Below are 19,461 nucleotides of genomic sequence, written 5' to 3' on the forward strand. Positions count from 1 at the left end.
TGTCATGAAAACAGCAGTCTGCCTTAGTCTCTCTGATATGCTGCTGGTTGCTCTTTTAGCTATGTAACAGCGTGTTCCATCTTCGTTTGCTTTGAAAGACTAAGGAGGTAAGCTGTTCCAGGATGCTGTATGTTTAAATAGTAGGCTATTGCATACAATGCAGAAAGGTCATCTAAAGTGATGGCATTTCTACTATGTGTGCAATATAGATACTGGTTTACCATTGGAAATGTTGCAGAAGGACTCTCCTCTCCCTACAGCATCTGTGTTCTTACCTTCTATGCTGGGAGCAGAAATGCTGAGGAAATGACTCTTGGCCTAGCACAGTCCTATGCCAGGTTTTGGGGCTGTCACACACCCCTTCCATGTGAGTGTGGGGTACTTGTAGGGTCTATTATGTACAATGAGTGAGGAAGCCATGCAACTGCCTTGCTATGACATTCATGGCCGGGCTTTGTCTGTGCCCAGGTGTCTGGCGTGCTGCAAAGGATGTGTGTGTTTGTGAGTGCCTTAGGTGAAGGAAACTCCCCTTCTTCTTTCATTCCAGGCAGGCAGGCTGAGGTAATAACCTCTGGCAAGACAGGCAGCTGTGGATATGTATGTAGCTGTAGCATGGTTAATTTGGGAGTTCAGAAATAAAATAATTCAGCAGCTGTTAGAGAATAAACTTTTTATGAAGGTTACTGGCATATGAGCTGGAAAACCTCCAGTGCTCCTCCCCATGTAGTTGTAAGCCTGAGTATGTCTCCTCCATTCCAGAATGCAGCTGAATGGGCTAAAGATTTGATCAGGAGCACATAATGAGCTTTTAAGGAGGAGTCTCTGGCCATGTCTGTTGGATGTCTTTGGCAATGCTAATGTGCCAGCATCTCTACTTAGCTTGCTCATGTCTCTCTGAAACATGGATACCATTGGAAAGTTTTACTATTTGCTTGCTGTTTTCTATTGTCTCACCAATAATAAAACAAAGTTAAAAATTTCCCAAATCTATATATAATCTAAATCTCATAACTGATTATACAGTGGTTGTCCCCCATAGTTCTATTTCCAAAAGCATTTTGCTTTTCTAACAAACTTTTATCCCAGAGAGTTCATGATGAAAACTAAATTATGGACTTTGTTTCATCTTGTTATGTTTAGCTTCCATCTTCCTTGGGTTTTCCTTAGTTCAGAAAACCTGACAAAAAAGATGGTGGATGTGATTTCTGTTCCAGGGAAGAAAAAGAAGAACTTTTTTTTCTGACAAGAAAGGTATCACAAAACCTGTGTTTCATGGCACACCTGAAAGACAGGGTGCCAGCCATCCATTGAGAGCTGGTTTAGATTAGAGATTAAGAAGAAATTCTTTGCTCTGAGGGTGGTGAGGCAGAGAAGCTGTGTTCAAACCCAGGCTGAACGGAGCTCTGAACTACTTGGTCTAGTGGGAGGTGTCCCTGCCCATAGCAGGGAGCTTGGAACTAGATGGTTCCTTCCAACCAATACCAAACCATTCTATGATTCTGTGATTTTTTTTTTATGATGATATGGCAGTTGCAATTATTACTTTATCAAGTGTGAGTTGCTCTTTTTATTATAGTTTTTTTTTTTTATTAGCTGTGCCAGCTCCAAGAATCTGGCTTTGTAAGAAAAAAGGATGAGATAAAGAAATGTTCTTCTTTATTTGTTTGATAATATTAAGTCAGCTTTTAGGCTGTAGTTATGACACTCTTTCCAGAGACAGGCTTTGAATCAGATGCACACAGGTAAAAATGTTGTGCATATTGTCATATCTTTTGATATAACTGCTGGTTTAATGTGATATAGTGGACAACAACGACTGCCAAGGGATATTTTATGTTTTGCACATCAAATTAGAAAGCAAAGTGAAATAAGGAAAATACTTTTCCAAATTTTACACAACTTTCTGAGTTTTTATTGGATTTTTCATGGTCAAATAGGATCATATTTAATTCCCTCAGCATAGCTTCATTTACTTGAGTTGATAAGTCATTAAAATGGACATAGAAATTAACATACCTCTAAGAGGAACAGAGTAGTTCACAGTAAAATCAGCTATGCTTTCAGGCTGCTTCCAGACAGAGTAATTCTTGACACTACTACCAGTGTCATATATACACACGAGTCAGAGCAAGAAATTGCATTCATATCATGAAGTTTAAACATGTCATAAACCAGAGGGCCTCTGTGGAGTATTTATCCTTAGCATGAGAAGAAACTGCTCTCATGTAGGCTGCCTTAGGTTCTAGAGTCACTTCTTGCTTGACCTAAGGTTACCAGCTTGGAGTAATCAACAGACTTGCTGAAAAACAAAGCCAGAGACAAATACCAGGAAAAGGCTAGCACAGTCTGCATATTTTTTTTTACCTGCAGTACAAATCCCGAAATAGGTTACTTTTAATAAATTCTCTGTGATGTGCAGTTTGAGAGATATAATCCAGGTCTTTAGTGGTAAAAAGAAGTGCCTCTTTTTACCTGACCTACTTGATTTGAGGCAGTAAATGCATAAGCAGGTCTTGTCTAGGATGTCAGATTTCAAAACTAGCATATTTTTACCAAAACTCCTTCCTGACAAATTTCCTGTTGTTCACCAAAAACTTCTATTGGAAATATGTCTTAGTCCTGAGGTGAAATTCCTGGCTCAGTGGCAAAGCAAGTGTCTGAGGTGTTCAACACAGTTTGGGAGGGTGAATTTCAGATCTCTGCTTATCCTAATGCAATCCAAGGATACAAACCACTGCATGACACCATGCAAGACCAGGGCACTGGCCATCTGTAGGGAAAGGACGTTGCTCTTTCCTTTTCCCCTAAAGAACTGGAAACATCATGATGTCATCCCAATGTGGACATGCACAAAATTGCATCTTTTTAAATTTAGGAGCAGCTAGGTTGAAAAGCCCCTTATATTATGCTCTGGTTTTATCACTAGATGTGGACAAAGCCATATCCATGAACCTTGGATGATGTCATTTACCAAAATATTTGAACTTAAAAAGGCAGATTTCCCAAATCTCTTTGGGACTGTGCTGCGCCCACTGCTGTGAATATTTGCGGGGCAGATTTCCCTTGTACTGAACAGGTCTGCTGTGTGGAAATGACTTTATTGTTCCCAGGCTGGGTGGAGTGAGTTTCTATTGTTCTCAAATGTGAGGCGAGAAACTTCAGCTGCAGCCTGGCCGAAACAGGCCTGTTTCCATCCAGTGTGCTCTCAGCAAGCCAGTGTGTCTCTGGGCACTGCCTGGTAGCCTACCAAGATTTCTTCTGGGGCCTCAGAAGCAGCTTGGTGGCACCCCTAGAGGTTCTGGCTTTACAGGCTGTAGCTTTGACATATGTTTTTTCTTCGGAGCTGACTTATTTAGCGCACATCTCTCTGTAGATGTGCAACCTGACATTTTGCTCCCCAGCACTAGGCTTCCTGGCCCCAGAATTCCTGCAGTTCCCCAAAGCCCTTGCCCACCTCAGTGAGCTAATAGCAGCCTGTGTGCTGTGTGGGGAATGCCTGATTCCCCTCCAAGTTCAAACTCTTCACGTGGGAACAAAAGCATCCTGAGGGAAGTCACTCCTCTTGTGTCAAACATGCAGTCTACCTGATTGATCTTCAGTCTAGCTGGTGCTAAAATAAAACTCCAGGCTAGGAAAAGGCTTTGGTATCTTTAATGAAGAAACAACTAGTCATTATGGGAGTACGCCATGCTCTGAAAAGAGATCTGATGAGCAGAAGAGGCCTGAAGTATGGCGCAGATCCAACTGCAATGCCTGTTGTGGGAATGATACAAAAGGTCAAGGCCATGCACCAGCTGTTTTGGACAAATGCTATGAGCTAACCAACTCAATGAGAAAACTGCTACTGAGAAGCATGTGGAGAGCTCAGTCACCCTTGCTGAAGAAAGGCCCAAGACAGAGGCAATCAAAACTGCAAAGCAGAATAATGAAATTGATCTTGCAGAAGAGCAGTCAGCCCAAAGCTTCAGGAGAGTGTGGTGCTTCAGCAAGTGACCAAGGCAGCAGTAGCCCAGTGCTGGAGCACCATCTGGTGACGAAAAACCAGAAAGGTTTTCTGCAGATCCCATATTGTCTGCTAAGAAAATACATTGCCTCTGTGACCAAGATGCTGCTCAGTGTCTGAACACTGACCTCTCTAACGCAGAACATCCATGCTTCTCTGGCTGTCTAGCAGGAGATGTGGTAAAAATTCACAGAGGAAAGCAGCCCAGACTGTATTTGCTGCAAAATTAATACATGTTTTTAAATAGCAGTTGAAGAAAAAATAGCCAAAAGAGGTAAACTAACAGACATATAAGTTATTCTGACATTCTACATATCATTAGTACTGGCCAGGGAAGAAGAATGTGCACAAGAAAGAGAATCTGCCCAAATGGCATGTATGTCCCATGATACCTACTGTTTTGGTAGGTTTTGACATGAATAAGTTCCCTGTTGTGTAACATTTCCTTACACTTCTAAATGCATTGGCCTTGCTAGGCTTGTAAAACACTGATAAGAGCTTTCTTTAAGGGACAAACTTGCCTGAAATCTAGGCTATGATTTCACTGCTCCGAGCTGTCTTTTTTTTCCCCACTACCTACTAGCCTTTGTTTTTCCACTATCAGCACAAGAAAAAAAAAATCTCAAAAGGGAAGAGTATCATTCATGTGGATGGCAAACATATTCATTAAGCTGTTCAAGAAGTTTCTGTTCATTCTTTTACCTTCTATTTAGCTTGTGAATGTCACTTTCCAGAAGAGGCCTTTTGAACACAGCATTTCTGAATGCATGAGCTGGTCAGACAAAACTCCATGGAAGGTCAGTATCTGCCTGACTGGGCATGGTTTGCACCAATCACAGTCAGAGAAGGTGGTTAGAAGGAGGCTGGTAGCTAGAAATTATCTCTCTTCCCTTGACTAAGGTCCAGGCCATGTGCCCCAGCTGCCACAGTGAGGCACAACTCACCTTTGCCCACAGCTGTCCCACTGTCCCTGCTCTCTCACTGAGAAAATTCCCCAGTGATCACCTCTCCCTCCTGTGTCTAACATCTCTTTAAGATAGGATACTATGTGGCTGGTGTCAGCAGCTAAATTTTTGAAGGCACAACTCCTTGAGTTCCTGCTCCCTGAGAAAAAAGCTATCCCTGCAAAGAAAGTACATGTAAGAGCTACTGGCCTGTGTCTGTGCCTAAATCTCCAAGTTCTATCCATCCACAGCTGGGAAGCTGGCTGTGTGAATGGTCTGCTGGTGTGAAAAAGCAGCTGCTTAGAGAGCAGAACACATACAGCTCTCAACACGTAGCCACATAATGGCATGCAGCATTGGAGAAAAGCAGCTGTGTGTTCTTTAGAGAGACTTTTGGTCCAGTGTCAGGTTGACTCTGTTACATTGCAGAGCAGTTCTTACCTAATCCTTGATCCCCGTTTAGATTCTCAGGCGAAAGGGTGGCAAACAAGGCTGTTCATCATGGGTGGATGTACTAGTGATCTGGCTGGCTTGTACCATAATTACCAACATGCACGATCGAAAACACTGGCAGCTTAAGTTTCCCTAGCATTTCTCTCTACTGCCAATTCTGTTAATATTTCTTTAGTGCAAAACCTCTTTATTTGGGTGAGTTTCTTATATCAGGGTTGCAGTCAGAAAGGATTTCTGCAAAGCACTGGTATCTCTTTCATTAACTAGTGTATATCTTTGCTTTTTTTAAGTGATGCAGTGGTTCAGTTCCTTCTCCTTGACAGGAGGGTCAGAGCCACATTAGGTAGTCCCACTGAAGGGCAGGCAAACAGAGGCTGATAGGTCCAATCCCATATTTGAGGGATTTTTCTCATTACAAAGGTGTCATTTCTTGCCACAGTCCCTGTGGATTTGGCAGTAGAAGGTGGCAGAATGCAGGAAAGAGAGTACACCCCACACAGACAACCAGTGACATATAGGTCAGCAGGTGCTTGATTTCTAATTTTCTGTATCACGTTGCATGAACATAAGCTTCAGTGTAAGTGCAGCAGGAGGAACATGCTCCAAGTCTGCAAGAGCTGATAAGCAGAGCTGTCAGCACTGAAAGTACACCCCCACATGTCACATGCAACACAACACCACACTGGAGACTTCAGGACTTTGATCAGCAGTTTGTTCCAGAGATGGACGTCCAAACTGCCTTGCCTTGCAAGTCCCACAGGAAGCTTTTCACATTTGTGCCCCCTTTGGACCCTGTTTAGTCCTTCAGCTGAAAGTGAAGGACTCGGCGACCTCCAGAGCCCAAGTGAAGAGATGGGAAGAGAAGCATTGACTGGTTAATTGCATAGAAAGGAGGAAGAACCTTAAAATTAGGCATATTCTATATCAGTAGGAGGATACAGTGCTTTATACTGTGATGAGCCAGAGCTCTGTAAGCTGTTTCTCTGCGGAAAGGAACAGATTGGACCATGAGTCACTCTGAAAGTAGCATGATCCTTTTTTAACTCAGAGCAACAGGTCTTCCACACATGAGTTATAACATTACTGAAGGTATATGATACAGAAAGTGCTTAATTTCCTTTCTGCTGTTCACCCATTTCCCTGAGAGCCAGGTAGCGCAATAAAATAATACATCAGACAAACACCACTTGATTTCTGCTTAGGGACTAAATGATGCTTGTATTCAAAAGTACAGGAAAGGAAACAAACCCAAACTCCTTTCTTACATCACTGTTGATTATTGCCTGCTGTTATGGCTCCCTTTCTCCCAGTCATGTAATTTGGTGAGCTGGAAAAAAAAGGTTGAATATGCAGAAGAGAGATTCCAACAAATTCTTTGCTGGACACTGTAACTGTGCTGATAAATATCACACCAGATTGTTTTACATCAAAAAACATTAATGCTGGGGAGGTTTTCATCATGCACCAGACAAAACTGAAGTTTTCATGCCTATTCCTTTACTCGCAGATTTGACATGAAATTTTTTGATGCTATGAGTAAACTGATCAAATTAGTGCCAGCATCTGCAAAGTAACTGATCTTACAGAAAGGCAAATCAGAAGCCTGAGCCGGATTCAAAGGCCATTTACCAAATGTATTTGGAAGTGGTTGAAACAGAGAACTCTAACCTGAGAAATCTATAAGATGCAGAGATTTGCCAGAATCCATAGGAAAGCAAGAATTAGGAATAACCACCTGGTAGTTTTAAGACCTGTTTCCCTCTGAATTGTTTTTTGTTCTGCTTCAAATGACAGTTATTTCTGAGGGAACTGGCTGCTAAGAGAAGGAGAAGTACAGACACTGCAGTCCTCTGAAAGTGCTCTAGCCCTGGTCTGGGCTGGTGATCAGTTGGTGCACTGTAGGGCTTCACTGTCAGAGAGATAAGAACCTTGGGCTGGAACAGAGCAAGAAGATGATTTAGCCAGTTGGGAAACCAGACACACCTTTTACTTTGCCCTCTTTTATTTTCCCAGCTCTCCCCAGTCCTTTGACCCAGAATCAGCCAGGGATGCCACACAGGAAGATCCGAAATGCTTATCTGTTGTGAGAGAAGTACTGACTGTCTTTACAGTTCTGATAGTGCTCGTGTTTAAGAGCACAGCAGGGAAAGCTATTCATGCACTTTGAAAGTAAAATCTTTTGAGAGGAGCTGGAGAACCTAAATATACCAATGTAAAAAAAAAAAAAAAAGGTATTCTGCTTTTCTATCGACTATTTCTGGCATCAGAGCTACAAAGAAGCCGGTCAGACACATCCTCTCCCTCTCTCAAAATCAAAAGAAACGGACATTGCAGTGGGCAGGGTTTGGAAATCTGGGTCTCCTTTGCTTTGCAGTGGAAGTAATTCCCATTAAAAGAAGCTCACACATCTCCCAAAGAATGCATGCACTATTTTCTAAATTGCCTTGTCATGAGAATGTAATTAAATTATATATGTGTCAAATGGACACTTAAAATGTATCTGAAGTTTTGAAAGCCACAGTCAAATCCCCCCATGCCCGCAAACCAAACACATATTTTATGCGTTTATTTGTCATTTTTTCCTTTCCAAAGACCAAGAAGAAGCAAGATGAGCTTTATAATAAGATGTCTGGATCCTACAAATTCAGAATTAACACTTTGTTGTAAATATCTGTTTATCAAAAGAGGAAGGAATGATTCCCAACATTGTTCCAAATCTGTGTATGAAGAGGTGAATGAAATAATAATAAAAAATAAATAAAAATGTGTATGAAGAGGTGAATGAAAGACTTGTAGCAACATCTTCTTGCGAGACGGGACAGCAGCCTTGCTAATCACATCCCAGTCATCTCCCACATGCTTTTGATGAACTCCTGAGAACACATGGAATATTCTTTTCTGACAAATGCAGATCCAAAGCAGGACTTTACTGTAAGGCGCATGGCAGAGGCCACAGTATTTGTAGCAGCGTGGTTCAGTACAATATGTGTCCTAGTGACAGAAGAACAATTTTCCTTCAGTCTCCCATCTTGGCCCATCTGTTCTTTGAAGGTTAAGATAGATCTTTGTGATCAACCAATCTGCCTTCCCATGAAGGCAGGCTATATGTATTCACCATTCTTTCTTCCTGAGTTGGTGGGTTTCAGCCTGCCTGAATGGCAGTGGTTAAGATTTGTCATAAAGTTTGGTTGAACATGCCAATGATTAATTACTGTTTTGGATGAACATGCAAAATTTAATGTTTGATTTTCCTCAGCTTCACTTTCAATTATGGGACCTCTTTGTACCTCTGTCTACTAGATGCAAAAGCCATGTCCTGTTTGATTTCTTTCTACTGGTAGTTTTGTTTTTTCAAGTCTTTTGGAACACAACTAAAAGTACTGGGATTTGTCCTTATCCCAGTGGAAGCTGAGTTCCTCCTTACAGTTACAGTTTTAGAGGTGTCAACTAGGTCTTTATCAATTTAGCAGCTAACATGACAGGTTAAATCTAGCTTTGGTGGAGAACACCATCCACCACTGTGTCAAAACCACACCAGACATCTACAGTATGGATGCCTGCTAACTTCCATCTCCCAGGCTCCCTCCAATTTTTTAATGTGCTGAACCCACATTAATCCCAATTAAATTAAAATAAACCTCTTGAGGGTCTAGCAAGATTACATTGTTTTAAGACTTATTTCTTCAGGTGGTAATTTTCTGGTGGAGGGAGTGGAAAGGAGAATGAAGGTGCAGCATTGCTTGATTCAGAGCATCGTCTCCCACAAAATGGGATGGGAAGGGGCTTGGCAAGGGGAAAGGGGTTATATTTAGAGCAATACTGAAGAATATTGGCAGCACAATCCTTTTCTAGGATATGTTCATCCTCATAGTGAGCGTATCAAAGGCATTGAGAAAATGAGCTGCCAGAACACAACCAGAAAAAGCTGGTAGCAAAGGAATCTAAAATCATCCTTGCTTTTACCTGGATCTTCCAGTTTCTTTTCTTTGCTGACAGCTCTGCTGCCTGGGAGAAAGCTGCTCAGCATTCTTCCTTAAGCTGTCCCTAAACTCAAAAACTCTCTGTGAAAACAGAGTACAAAAGAGAGAACAACTGCTCATTGAACTGTGGTGGTTTGTCATAAGCGTAACAAACATACTGTGCCCCTTGCATGACCTCATGGGGAAAACCAACGCCCAAAGGCATGAAGAATTTGGAATAGTCAGCTAACAAATATTCAGGATTTGGTCTTTTGAGACTGGACAGAGGTAGAAATACTTGCTTTAAAAAAAGCCATCTGAGATATAAGCCTGAGATACAGGCCAAGTAAGGCTTGCACACAAGGGCTTCAAGAGGCCACAAAAATATAGGCAAATAAGTCAGCAGAGTGCAGAGTAACCTGATCTTAGCTCTGCCTGGCAGAGCAACATGAAGACTTGTGTCACTGAAATACTGAAGTACTGGCAGGCAGGAGGGAATCTGCAAGGATTTCCATGTCTCAGCCTAAAACTCATTTAACTTTACCTCCATAGGTGTGGGGCAACTTCTGAGCATTAGTGCTTATCTCACAAAAGATAAAGCAGGAACATGAGGGAAGTGTGCAGCAGTCTTTATCCTGGAAGGAGAGTGCTTCAGAGAAATGTCTGCATTTTGTATGGTGGCTGCTATTTGGATGATCTTGGGAGATTACAGAAAATGGGGCTTTTGAATTATTTTACTACCAGAGAAGGATGGGTAAGGAATGTCATGGGAATAGAGTCATTTGGCAACAAATGAGGTGGGAAAGCCTGTTGGTTTTCATTAGCGATGTGAATAGCAGCATGCATTTCTTCCTTGTTGGAGATGCCGTTGATGTATACAGAATTATTATCAAGTGACCAATAACTGATGGGAGTGTAATAGTTTATTTTGTCTGCCACATGTGCAGGGAGGAATTCCTGCTGTCTGAAATTCTGTCTTCAGAGTGCAATATTATCACACTTTATCTGTTTCTGTGTCTTTGAAGCTAAAAAACAAACTTGATGTTGATGTTAATAATAATAATATCCTTTTTGCCTCCTTCTTGGTTATTATGGTGTATTTTTAGTTCTGAGACTTTTCAAATCTATTCATATCCAGAAAAATATTTTTTGCTCTTCATTAAGTCTGATGTCAAGTGGTATTACTGGGAGAAGTCTTCAGCTGGGGTTGTAGAATTACCTGAAACTACACAACAAAATGCTTATCCTCAGTAGCTGGACACCAATGAAATCCAAACCAATCTGCAGATAAACAGGTCTGTTTGATCAGCTCATTTGACTATCTATAGGGGCTGTTTGATATAATATTTGACTATATATAACTAACTAGTTATAAGATTACTGAGCTTGGAAGTTTGTTACCCAGTCAGCATTGCCTCATTTACTTATTTGGTTAAGCAAGTGCTGTGGCAGGAAGATGGAGGCAAAGATTTTGTCTATCCTCTTTGATTGTTGCCCAATTATTAACATAACGTGTTGGGACAAATTAGAAAGAATTGTGGCCAGAATTATATTTAATCTTGCTTTGCTATTGTTTCTTTAGCAAGTAGTGTCAAATTTTTGCATTTCCTAAGATCATGAAGATGGCAGGTTTGCAACCAGAAGAGTTACTATATATGTACATATAACTTGAAATGCCACAACTCCAAGTCCAACGAAAGCATATTCTTTAAAAAAATAAGCATTATTAATGCAGTTTTCTAGATCATTAGAGTCAATAAGGTCAATAAGTCAATAAGGTCAATAAGTCATATATAGGTATGTAATATCCAAATATGTTATAATGCAGTGTACCTGCAGCTTTAATACAGTTTTCTTTTAGAAATGCATGATGCATGAGATTATCATCTCTCTTCTGTTTCTGTCATAGCTGCTTGAAGTGCTGAGATGGACATTCCAGGGTGGAACGATGGATGAAACCTGCTGTGGAGATCTTGTCACAATATAGTTCTGAGTAAACTCTCTGAGCAGCCCATCCTTAGATAAGGGGACAGGGAAGTTGCTTACATTGCTCCCTTGCATTGTGGAGCAGATGAAATGGCTTGCCATGCTGTGATTCTTTTGAGTCTCTAGGTGATGACTTTAATTTTGCAGTTGAAAGGCCAGCACTATTCCTGAGCAATTCTTTTTTTTGTCTGATTACTTTGATAAATTTGTATTTTAAAAAATTCTTAATTTGCAACTGGGTAAGCTATTTGTCTTACTTTCCTCTCAGTTTTATTCAGGCATGGCAGCCATAATAGCTGCTAAAGCTCCGTGATGACTGCAGTTCAGTCATCAGATGGAAAGAGCCCTGAGCACTCAAGGCGAATATTTGGGTAAGACTGGCCAGAAATCAGAATCTTACTTGTTTATCTAGATTCAAGCAAATTGCTCATGTTTGGGAAGCCTCTTCTGTAGTCCTGAGAAGCCACAATTGAGAATTAATTCTCACCTGCTAAGTCAGGCCCCAAACACTATTAGTACGTCCTAATAACTGCTGTGAAAATTATAAATATGCTGGCATTAGGAACTGGCAGCTCTGTTTAGCTCTGTCACAGGCAGACTGCATTTCAAATGTATCATTAGGAAGATAGGAAATTGGAGCTAATGGATTGACTTTCTGCAGTTTTCCTCTTCTCTGACATCCACTCATGACATGCCACTGGATGGCACTGATGTTACTGTCCCGCTCACAACACATTCTAAGTGTCACACTCTGATTTTGGATGCTCCAAAAAATTGTCTGGGACACTGAATTTGGGTTATTTGTTTGCACATGCATAAGGCTGGTCGCCTCATCTCCTGTAGATTCTTTACTGCCCCAGCTTTGGGACTGCTTTCAGGTAACAGTAAATGCTCACTGTAAATCTCCCCACAGGTGTGCATAGAGCCTCAAACTTGTTGTGAGTACATGCTGTCCTGACACACTGGTGGGTGAAGAAGATAAGGAGCCTTGATTGTAGTATTAATCCCTAAGCTAAGTCACTGGTACTGGCTACAGAGTAACATCAAATCTGCCAAAGCGTAAATTGTCTTCAGGTACTGGCAGCATCAGAAAAAGTTCATATTGCTTATCCAGCCATTGTAATGCCCATGGCTTCCGAAGATTTCTGATGCTGAAAGCACACAAACTATAGCACAATGTTTTCAGAAACCAATACACCCAACATCTTAAGATGTTGGCTTATTTGTAGATATCTGCCCTAAAACCATCTTATCTGTCTCTGAAGATGTTCTCTGGTGAGACATTCAGATTTCTTTCTAGTGGAAATTCAACTAATCACTTTTTATTATGCTGTCAGAAGGCTTGAACCACAAATACAGAATTAGCTGGTTTTATGTTTTATGTGTGCTCTGTTCAGTGCAGTCACTGTGGTGGTACACCTGGAGCTGGGCATGGATGTGAATCCATCCATCCAACTGCAACAGAAAAAAATTTTTACTGGTTCCGTCTCAAACAGTGTAGTGCTGACCCAGCAGGATATTGGGTGCATTTGTCCTCCTGGGCCCTCTTTATCTGCTAGCTAAAGCTGTTGATGCCTTGAGCAAGTTAACCCCCCTTCTCTTAAGCTCTAGGTTGTGTTTGATTTCATAATCTAAGCAGTTTTTCAGGGAGATGCTAATGCCAGTTTGATTTGCTTCTGCAAGCCAGAGCTGGCCAGTAGCCCGAGTCCTTGTGGTGCAAGGACACAAGCAAGGAGTGGGCTGGAGCGAAGCACAAGGGAGAATGGTGAGCGAAACCCCTCTTTCATGCTTGTCATACTGGCAGGGCCGTGGTCTGGGTGCAACTGCATGGCACCTGGCTGTGATACCAGGGTGCCTCCGACAGCAGCCAGCCAATGGAGAGGTCTGCAGGTGATGGTGCATTGTTGCTTCAGCTCTGCAGCTCTGCTGAGTGAAAGATGAAGTTAGGGTATTCAGAGTCTGAAAGGGCCAGGAGCTGGTATATAACTGTGATTAAGGTAACTTGATGCCAAGGGCTTCATCCTTTTAAACTATTGTCAGAATTCTAGATTATAAGGATTGTTCTTGCCTGCCTTGTTCCCTCAGGCTTTCAGCAGATTAAAGTCAAGTCATAATCACTTTGTGAGAGCCCGGTTTGCAATACACTGGCTTTCAGAAAGGAATTTCAGACTATATATACACAAATAATATCAGAAAAGATCTGAACACATAAGGCACCATTTTCGGGTGTCTGTTTAGATGTGTGTTTGTACACAGCAGAAACAAATCTAGGCATGAAACTACATGAAAATTCTCAGTCTCTTTCACTGCCAGTTAGTTGCATCCAAACTGAGACACTAAGGAATTAAAGAAATCTTAATCTGTGCACTCTTAGTTCATGACTTCAGACATGCTACATGTTCTTATTAAAACAGGACATTGCTTTAATACAGACAGGAAATTTGAGAGAGGAAGCAGTTTTGGGTTCTTTTTTTTTTGGAGGAGACGTGGTACTTGTGTGTGAAAACAAAATACTGAGACATTTAATAGGCACATGTGGCCATCATCAGGCATTGATTTGGTTTAGAGGAATTGATGGCAGTGGAATATTGAGTTTTTTAAAGTGTCTGTTCTTCTGAGAATACCATAACCTAATTTTAAATAGATATAAACTCTGCTAGTTGTTTTTGATTTTGCAAGGACTTGAGCATTCTGCAATCAGTCTGAACTCAAGCCTGCTGGGTGTCCAAGCCTTTGAGAGCACTGTGTTCTGTGTGACATTCAAAGTACCTGAACAAAGTCAGTCCCAGTAGCTACTGAAGCTGTGTTTGATGTGTTATAGCTGCGCAGCACACAGCCACAGGGATGTGGATGCCCAGAGCAATCTTAACATCATTCTTATTCAAGCTAGTATGCCTTTCTACTTGATTTCCTCTTCATTTTTTGACTGCGTCCTTTCAGTGAACACTAACAAGATAAACAGTTATATTTTGTCCAAAGGGCTTATATTTACATACTTTTGATTGCTGAGAAACTGTGGTGGCTCTTTGGCAAGTAAAAGAAAATAAAGATTGTATACTTAAGGATTTTTGGGTAGGAGGCAGGACAGTGCAGTTTTACTGAGCTGTTGATTCACATGGTTGCCTCTCTCTTTTTACAAAGTCAACTACATACAAAAAGTAAGACTTCTTATGAATCAGGTGTTCCTTAGCTATGTTGTGGTCCTCTTCAATTCTTGAAATGAAAGATCTGTTTCACTGTCAGAAATCTGCTGTCTCTGTGGAAAAGAATCCTTCCAGTTTCTATCCCCCCAAATCTGAAGAATATTAAACTGACAATTTCTAGGGTATGAAAATGTAGTTTAAGTTCTTATATCTGCAGAAGTGAACTAAACATGGTCTAAATTTCTGTAATAAACATGCCACTCCTAATCAACATGAGTGCAGGTGTGTGCATGTGTGGGTGTTGGTACATTAGCTGTTGTTACCTGCAGTAGATGCTGGTTAAGTTCTGTCTGCACACCATCATGCAAACTGAAGCAACTGATGTCTGCATGGGAAAAGTTGGTGCTTCATTCTTAGCAGCTGAGCTGACATGCTCTCATATCTCCTGGGCTCTTCCTTGCATCCACACCTATTGTTGCATGTGTGCTGAGACATATCATGCTCTGACCTTGCAGACTGGTATTTTTGAAAACAGACTTCTGAGGTGTAGATGGGAAACTCCTTAAAGCACTCATAAGCAAAATCCAGGATGGAGCTGAACTTTCCCAAATATTTCTGTACTGTGGCAGAAACTGCACCAAAAAGCCAATTCATCCAAACAAACTGAGCTGGGAACGGGCAGACAAGCCTCCCTGATGCTGCCTAAGCAGCAGCCCTCTACACACAGCACCTGGGATACGAGAAAAGAAAGGCTGCACTGCAATAAAAGGGGCAGGAGTATATGTGGGCAGTGCCATACTGCTGTGTTTAGGTGAGGGGTATGATGTGGTCTCTGTTCACTGCCACGCAGGCACAGAAGGTGTGGTACAGCAAAGAGAGCCCAAGCTCCTGACACATGCGCAAAAATGTTGCAGAACTTAAGTACCATGAATGGTAACCAAATTTAATCCCCAACCTGAAGAGAAAAGGTAATGAACAGAAGAGGAACTGAATGCATGTTAGCAACTAATATAAAGATGTCAAGGATATCCTCATAGGAGCAAGCAGGAATCACCATCACTAACAGTACCCCTTCATTATTGGTAAAAGAATTGTGACAGGTGATTCTTGCCCTCTACTCCACTCTTCTGACACTTCACCTGGGGTACTATGGGCTGCTCTGTGGACCCCAGCACAAAAAGGATGTGGACTTTTTGGAGTAAATCCAGAGTGGACTACAAGGATGATCAGACAGATGGAGCACCATGCATTGGAAGGCCTTGGGATGATGTTGTAGCAGCCTTCCAGTACCAAAAGGGAGCCAACAAGAAAGATGAAGAGAGAAGTTCTACAGGAGCATGAAGTGATAGGAAAGGGGGAATGGGTTGAAACAGAAAGAGAGTAGGTTTATATCAGAAATTAGGAGAAATTCTTTACTGTCAGAGAGGTGAGGCACCGGAATAGAGAAGCTGTGGATGCCCCATCCCTGGCAGTGTTCCAGGCCAGGCTGGATGTGGCTTTGAGCAACCTGGTGTAGTGGAAGGTGTCCCCTGACCACAGCAGGCGAGTTTAAGATCCATCTTTCCTTTACACCTGTGGCTGCTGTGCTAGGCTGTGGCCATGTGCTTCCCCAGGGACTCTTGGGGCTTGCACAAGCTCCACTGCAGCTGCTGCCACATGTCATGGCTCCCAGAACTGCTAGTGACACAGGCATTTTGTATCTCTTGAGTCCCTTCTGGGCACACCTGCCCAGGACACAGTCAGGGCAGCCCCTTGAGAGGCACTGGCTTGTCCCCCCATGTCCTCTCTCCTGTGACAAGTATTGCAATAAGAGCATAGAAATTTGACAGAAGATAAACTCTGGCATTCCAGCTGGTTCTGGGAGATCAGAGGGGCTGAGTGCATCTGGGCTTCATTTCTGATTGTAAACAACCAGGCACTGTGGGTCTGGTCATGCTCAGTGAGATCCCAGGTGCAGAGATAGCGAGGGTTACACCAGAAACCCGGCCACACTAGCAGTGCCAGATTCACAAATAGTGTGGTTCATGAATTCAGTGCTGGAAGTTTGGTCGAGCTCAAAAAGAACTTTCACAAACACAGATGTGTTCCTACTCTGGTCACTGATAGAGGCCTTTTCCTGGGAAAATGAGGGAAAGCAAGTAGCCAGCCACACATGGCCTGGATTTGACACCTCTGTGCTGTTTACAAGAACAACCTATTAACTATTTTTGGTTTGTGAAGAGCAGATCCTGCATAGGGAAAATGGTAGCAGATTCTTTGGGGAAATTGGTGAGCTAATGGCATTTGAGACCAAGGTCATGTTTAGAAAACACCATCAGAATCACTTACTGACTAGTTGCTATAGATGGGTTGGGAGAATACTAAATATGCTTCTGTTAAGTCTCCCCCGATTCAACTATATAGTGTTTTGACAGGACTTCTGTTTCTAGATATCTCTGCAATAGAAAGAAATCAATAGTAGTTATTCTTAATCAATAGTAGTTTTTGTTATTCTTCCCTCAGATGATGTTTTTCTTTTGCACTTTTTCTCATTTGATCAGGTCCAGAGATAATCACTGTCGCAATTCCTCTCATCATTGACATTACTGTCAAGAGTTGGACTGAGTTTACATAACCATTTCTATAAACCATGATTTTCAAAGGAAGTGCTATGTAGAGTACATCCAAGAGCCAACACTTAGTCTTAAAGCAAAAGGCATTTTTAAAGCCAAAACTGGCTTAGAAAGGCAGCCTCACCATTCACAGGGCCAAGTTCCATTTCCTTCACCAAAAGATTTCTGTTTCTTCTTTTTTGTTGATAGCCTCAAGTAAAATTCTGAATTGCCTCGAAAACTGTTATTTGGCTGCATGTAGCTCTACATCCACAGGAGGGGGCACTTGAATAAAATTTTGAGGAGTTTGGCAAATACCTCTCACCTCATACTTCCTTTTGTGCATGGTGGTTCTGTGTGTTGGAGAAGGGGAAGAACTAAAAGATTATGAAGGTGCATGGAAACTAAACAGCCCATCAAGTCCTGGAGTATATTGCTGAGTTCTTCTAATAGGTGGATCTTGCACTGTTTCAGTTATGCTTTGCTTTAAATCATCTAATACAATACACACATAAAAAATTATCCATCAAAATAAAGAAAACACTGAGTCATATTTTTCCGTGGTCTGAAATTTTTGTTTTCTGCTTCAGTAGGCAATATGGCATTTTACAAGGAAAACATTGTTCCATGCTTAACATCCACGTACAGGCATCTAAAGGATTTAACTAGACTAAAGTGCAAATCTGGTGCACAGAAACTGCACTACAGTTTGTATAAAAAGAGATTTGTTTTCCATGTCTGCCTGGAGTACATCCATGCTACCTGAGAGGAGCAATAAGTGGAGGTAAGTATATTTTCACATGCATTACCAGTAGTCTGCACTTCAGCTATGTTGATGTGTCCAAGCTTTCTGAGTGACTAGGGCTTAGCTAAGCATTAGAAAAATAGATGTGTAGCTCTGCTAGATCATGTTTTGTGTTCTTTGCCTCTCTCTAAAGCCTGTCTGGTCATTCATGATTGACAAAGTGCAGCGCTTGGGAAAACTGATTTTTAGCTCCAGGGAACTTAAAGATTTTCAAGGCTGAAACTATGAAAGAAGCAGGCACATGTTTAAATGCCAGCAGGACTGAGACTTACTTTTACCAGTAGAGTCAATGGCAGATTTTTATGTGTATGTCCACTCCTCCTTCCACTCTTGCTTTTGTTCAGTTTAAATCTAAACTCTGGATATGGACACTGTGATGCTCAGGACTGGAAACAGGGCTGTGTTCACTGGAGCACCAGGCTCATACATGGAACTGCAGTAAAGATGTCTCAGCAGAGATCCACTACTGCCATGGCATGGTTCCTGCTCATAGATCCAAACTTTATCCAGAGCTAGAGCAGATTTCTTTTGTCTGGGTGGGGACAATGAAGAGATGACTGCTGATTTCAGGATTCAGATTGTAACACTGAGGAGAGGAAAATATAATAGAAGAGCTCTGATGCAACTAGCAAAACATCTTGCTTTTCCCTTTCCTATTGCCCTGTGCTGACAGGTGCGACTCTCACTGTCTTTCAGGGGCCATAAAACAGTGAGGAGCCGTAGTTTGAAAATAACTCTTGTAACAAGAGTTCTTAGGTATGGCAGGGTTCTAGAACAGAAAAGAGAGGGAGTAGTGACAATTCACTATTAAATTTATCACATTACCCTATTCTTGCTAGTGACATATCCACAATAAATTGATTCTTTTGCTGCTGCCCATGATATGAACTCCATGTAGGAGGACAGACATATGGCTGGATTGTAACTTGTGTGTTACTTCCCTCCTCCCTGCCTATCTTCTCTTATGATACCATGGGTTGCATTTTAAAGCCTCACAGCACTGGCCTAACCGCACTCTATGACAGCTGCAATCAAATCTGATTTGCCTGACTGCTTACAGTTCTACCAGAGAAATTCTGGCTGAATGCAGTAAGAACAGAATTGGAGCAGTTCAGGCTCCTCTAAAAATACCACTTCAAGAGATTGCTGTAGAAGAACACCATGATTCTCCACGTGAAAGAGTGAACATTTATTAGGGCCAACATCAAAGGAATTGCAACCTGAGACAGGGAAGGAGATGCTTTTTTTTTTTTGCTTGTGTGGGTTATGGGGGAGAAATTTATAATTTTCCTGGTCCCAGGCAGATTGGTTGAACCTAAGCCTTATTGTCTAAAGTTATGCCAAATTCCATTCTGTTGATGTCTTTGATTTCTCACAAGACATTTCATCCTGCTTCAAAGCCCTTGACTATTTGAGAACTATTCAAGGTCAGCTACTGTCCCACTTCATATTGCTGCTTTTCAGAGAAGGCATCTGCCGAACTGTGGCTACTTAGTGTATCTGTGACAAAGCTAGGACAATTTTCTTTGATTCTTTTTCTTCCTTGAGAAAGAAAGGCTGCTTGACTCCACTGACAA

This window comes from Zonotrichia leucophrys, chromosome Z (genome assembly GCF_028769735.1).
Source record: "Zonotrichia leucophrys gambelii isolate GWCS_2022_RI chromosome Z, RI_Zleu_2.0, whole genome shotgun sequence".
Taxonomy (NCBI): domain Eukaryota; kingdom Metazoa; phylum Chordata; class Aves; order Passeriformes; family Passerellidae; genus Zonotrichia; species Zonotrichia leucophrys.